The sequence below is a fragment of the Capra hircus genome, chromosome 1, assembly GCF_001704415.2.
Source record: "Capra hircus breed San Clemente chromosome 1, ASM170441v1, whole genome shotgun sequence".
In the NCBI taxonomy this organism is placed as follows: Eukaryota; Metazoa; Chordata; class Mammalia; order Artiodactyla; family Bovidae; genus Capra; species Capra hircus.
The window spans coordinates 22865401-22870722 of record NC_030808.1 but is presented as its reverse complement, the minus strand read 5'-3'; positions in this window follow the sequence as shown (position 1 = coordinate 22870722).

Sequence of the window (5322 nt, the reverse complement as noted above, 5' to 3'; positions counted from 1 at the left end):
CCAGGGGATCTTCCTGACCCAGGGATCGAACCTACTTCTCCTGCGGCTCCTGCATTGCAGGCAGATTCTTTACCCCTGAGCCACCAGGGAAGCCCCTTTGGAAGGTATAATTCCTCGAAACTTTTCAAGGAAAATGGTTCCTCCTAAGCGCTTATATATGAAACAGGAAGAATAGAGTAACTAACTCTCCTAAGGAGAAACTTTAATTATACTTTTCGCTTGTGTTTATGCTTTATCTAGTCTTCTTTTCCCCAAAGTAACCTTTTACCTCTACCAGTGACTTCTCTGTGCCTCTTGAGTAGCAGCTGCTCATAAAAGGATTACCTAAGTAAATTGCTTAATGCAGTTTTAGGTGTAAGTACCACAAGAAGAAAGACAGGGTGAAGGATGTTGACAAGGCTGTAGGAGTGAGAATCATTCTATTCTGGCATTTAATCAAACCAATCATCTGCCTTTTTCCTAAATGGTGGTGTCAGACCAGTGACTGATCCATCTGTACCTATGCTGAGAATGCTTCTTTGTAGGTGAACTACATTAGGTTTAACAACACTAGAATACCAGAATGTCTGGACTGCCAAGTTGGAGCTTCAGATTAAAATTTCAATGCTGATTTTTCACATGAATATTCAGCTATGTCTAAAGGACAGAAAGGAATTAATGTTACAAAGATATGCATATATATATATGTAATATTTATATTGTTGTTATTCAGTCACTAAATCGTATCTGACCCTTTGTGACCCCATGACTTCAGTATGCCAGGTTTCCCTGTCCTTCACACTCTCCCAGAGTTTGCTCCAACAGTGGTCCATTGATTGGTGAGGCCATCCAGTCGTCTCATTCTGTTGCCCCCTTCTCCTCTTGCCCTCAATACATGAAAAAAAGTTAAGTGAACATCATTCAGTCATGTCCGACTCTTCACAACCCATGGACTCCAAAGTCCATGCGATTCTCCAGGCCAGAATTCTGGAATGGGTAGCCTTTCCCTTCTCCAGGGGATCATCCCAACCCAGGGATTGAACCCAAGTCTCCCACATGGCAGATGGATGCTTTACCAGCTGAGCCACAAGGGAAGCTCAGGAATACTGGAGTGGGTAGCCTATCCCTTCTGCAGTGGATCTTCCTGACCTAGGAATCAAACCAGGGTCTCCCGCATTGCAGGTGGATTCTTTACCAACTGAATTATCAGGAAGGCCTCCTCATGTCCTCAATAAATAAATAAATAAATAAATTAATAGATAAGTTTTCAGGGTTGACAATTTATCTGTGGCTTTTGGCTTATTTGAAATACAGTATAAAACAGAAAGTCCATGTACCACCATCTGTGAGGGTCATTTCCTTTAGCCATTCAATTATTGACTATATACCCTACTACGCTGCAAGATTTTGCCCCACATGCTACATTCAGTACCTAAGAGACTCCTTGGCACATAGTAGGCCCTTGGAATATTATTGCATTATTAAATTGATCTTTGAGAAGTCAATCATTTTTATTTTATCCCTATTGTTTATTAGTGGTGGAAGAATGCATCTCTTATCCATGTTAACTGGGTTAAACATTCTTTCTGTTGGTTAAAAACTGAGAGATTGAAAAGAGAGAGTAGGAACAAAGGTTGAGTAAAGTTTAAAAGTACAGAAATTCAAATTCACTTTATAGTAACAGTCAAAAACGCTTGCTCTACTGAGGGAAATTATCGTCCTCATGTAGGAAAGGCATAAAATTAACTTAAACACTAACATTTCTATAAAAACTAAATTACTTTGAAGTCTAATGGGATCTTAAGCAAACAGACTTACAAATTTAAAATGAAATCATTTAATACACTTGTAGTCAAACTGGGAGATATCAGTATAGAGATGAGAGGATATAACTAAGTCTATTGGTTCTTCCTTGTATCTCAGATGGTAAAGAATCTGCCTGCAATGCAGGAGACTCAGGTTTGATCCCTGGGCTGGGAAGATCCTCTGAAAAAGGGTATGGCAATCCACTCTAGCATTCTTGCCTGGAGAACCCCATGCACAGAGGAGCCTGGTGGGCTACAGTTCATCGGTCACAGAGAGTTGGACATGACTGAGCAACTGACACCACTATTATTGCATAGTGATCCCTTCCCTGGGTCAGGAAGATCCCCTGGAGAAGGGAAGGAAAAGGGATGAACATTTAAATAATTATATTAACAGAAAATGTATAGTAACATGGATAAGAATACAGACTGGTGCTGAGACTGCCAAGGTTCTGTCTCCAACAAGGCTGTTTACTCTCTGTGCCCTGAGGCAATAACTCACTTAACTTCTCTGTGACATAGCTTCATCCTCTATAAACTGGGTAACAATGACAGTATTTATCACATAGGGTTACTATGAGGAACACAGAAATGAGTAATTTATGTATATATTTAAATGTATGCATGGCACATCAAGTTTTAAAAAAATGCAATAATCAACATCATGATCAGATCAATTCAATGGACTGTCAGCAGTGTGTGTGCAGCTAAATAACCTAATGAATTAAGAAGTTGTTTTGAAATCTCTATTGCCTTCACAGTATCTTTTGTTAAAATTATATTTAGTGAAATACATATAGATATGCCCAATACCTACGCATATTGCATTGAGTTATGTATAGGTAATATAGTCTATCTTATACATGATTATAAAATATACATAAATATTTAACTCAAATTATATAATTTTATGCAAATATATTATCAAAGGTAAATGTTTATTTTCAGTGTTAAAATTTTATTCCCCATAAGAAAAATCTTCCAAGGCAAAAATGAGTTACTTATGTTAGTTTTTGACATGAGAATTACAAAGCAACTCTTTATAATTATCTGTGAATTACAATAATAAACAAGCCACCATTATGCATGTTTTAAAATCTCATACAATCTCATCACATACTCGCTTTGAATTTAAAGAAGCAGTTCATTTTTTGCCTGACTGCTGTAACAAATGCCAGCCATGGAGAGGAAAAAAAATTGCCAGCTTTTATCGGTAGCTATCAATCTTTCTTCCTACTTGTCTTCAAAACTATAACTTGATGAGAAAAATAAAGCTATTAAGAGTTGAAAAATTGAGTTAACTCCAGGAGCTAAATTTGGGAGATGTAAGATTGGGTTTTTATTGCATTGATATTGACAGATACTTCCGTGAGCGCCTAAGGACAACATTCTGGTTTATTCTGAGCGCATAAATGATGGCTGAATAAAAACTCTAAACAGGAAGCATGTAGAGCATCCATAGCAACTTGTGTTTAGAATAGAAAAAAAGATTCTCAAGTTACATCTTTTGTTTTTACATATGAATCATAGTTTTTTCAGCAATGGTAGTATGCTGGTGAAAAGGACGACAGATACAGTTTTTCATTAGGAAATCAACCACAGGAGCCAGTAACAAAAAGACACTGAAGTAGGAATCTGGAAATATGGATTTGGGTCACAGATCCTCTTCTAGGTTGGTTGTGATCCTTCTGTGCTTTTGAAATAAAGCAGAATTTTATTTTTTGGAATAGTGAGAATTGACTACTATTTTCAAGATAATCTGAGACTTGAAAATGGAAATGTTAAAAATGCATATTGTATATTTAAGTGTCAGCTTATGAAACTCTAATTGTACACTAGTTTTACCTGGCATTCCTCTACTTGTCTTTCACGGGCCACCAATACACAGCTGTCTCACCCTTTCTCTTCTCATTACTCTTACTTTATCATAACCTAAAACACTTTCCTTTTCCAGTGTGTAGGGCCTGAGATTGAGCAACAGAAAGAAGAGCACAGAGGAAAATCACGGCTCCCGTCTCTGTTGTCCTACGCAGCAGCTGGGGTGCAACACTGGCCTCCTTAGTGCATTCCCCCCCTATTTATCTTGCCCAAATCTTTGCAAGTATTCTCTAGGATAACCTAGAGTTAAGTGACACTATGGAATTTAATCTTTCCTTCAGTGGTATTTATGTTATTTTAAAAAGAGAAAGATTTGGAAGTAGCTTGCATGTTTCTAAAAAATATATTTTTATTACTTACAGAAGCAATGTTTCAAAACTCTCAAAGAATGCACTGGAAGATAAGATAATGAGATATAAAGAATACTACTACCAGAGTTAGCCATGGGCAAGAGAAACATAAGGCAAAAATAACAGTTGGTGGCAGAAGAAATTCAGTCACAGACTCAAACTGGGCAAAGATAGTGTTCTTGGGGATACAAAGCATGAGATTTTTCTCTGCCCCTGAAGGCTTACACTCACAGGGTAAATGCAGGGAGAAGAACAGGCATAGCAAAGATTCAGGAAGAAACTAAGATATATCCTTAGACTAAAAGGACTACAGGAGCCCATTCTTAACTGCAGACCTTCTGAGATAAGGGAAGGAGAATTGTCAAGCTCACTTGACAGCAAGTGGAAGCAGTGAAAAAGTTGTGGAATTGCGCAGACCTATGACTCAAGAGATATGAGGTTGGTACACCAAGTGGGAAAAAAACAACTGCAAAACAGAATCTTTTACAGAATCATTCCTTTTGATAGATTTTAAATCTAAAATCTTATTAAGAGAGTAAAATATCTCAATAAAATCTTGCTTTAATAGGTTCTGTTAGCTTACCTATAATACAATTGCTATATTTATTCATAGCAATATTACTATGAGAAAATGCATTGAAGCAAATGTGAAGAATTACTTTTTCCATAACTTACAAAACCCACAGCCTTTTGGTGTAGTCTCTATTTGATGCATAATTCCTTTAAATTCTATAATTCCATTTTTGAATGATAAGTTTTTCCTAGCACAAAATATGGGCTTCCCAGGTGATGCTAGTGGTAAAGAACCTGACTGCCAATGCAAAAGACATAAGAGACGTGGGTTTACTCCCTGAGTTGGGAAGATCTCCTAGAAGAGGGCATGGCAACCCCACTCTAGGATTCTTGCCTGGAGAATCCCATGGACAGAGGAGCCTGGTGGGCTACAGTCCATGGGGTTGCAAACAGTTGGACATGACTGAAGGACTTAGCAGCAGAGGCATACATCAAGTGCATTTAAAAGATAATCCTTAAAAAAAAAACTCAAAATATAATAAAAAGTACATGATTCTTCTCCATATAAATTATCCTGTGTTTGGGAAGAATTTTATAATTATTCTTAGGTGCCTGCGGTGGAGAGAGAAGGGGAGAGTAAGAAAAAGTTTTATATTGAGCCAAACTAAGTAAAAAAGAAGAAAATCATTACTTGAAACTTACATGTGATCAAATGTTGTATGCATGTATGTTAAATACATATGTGAACATATTTCTTAAAATATTAAATTATATTAAAATATCTTAAAACAGTTATA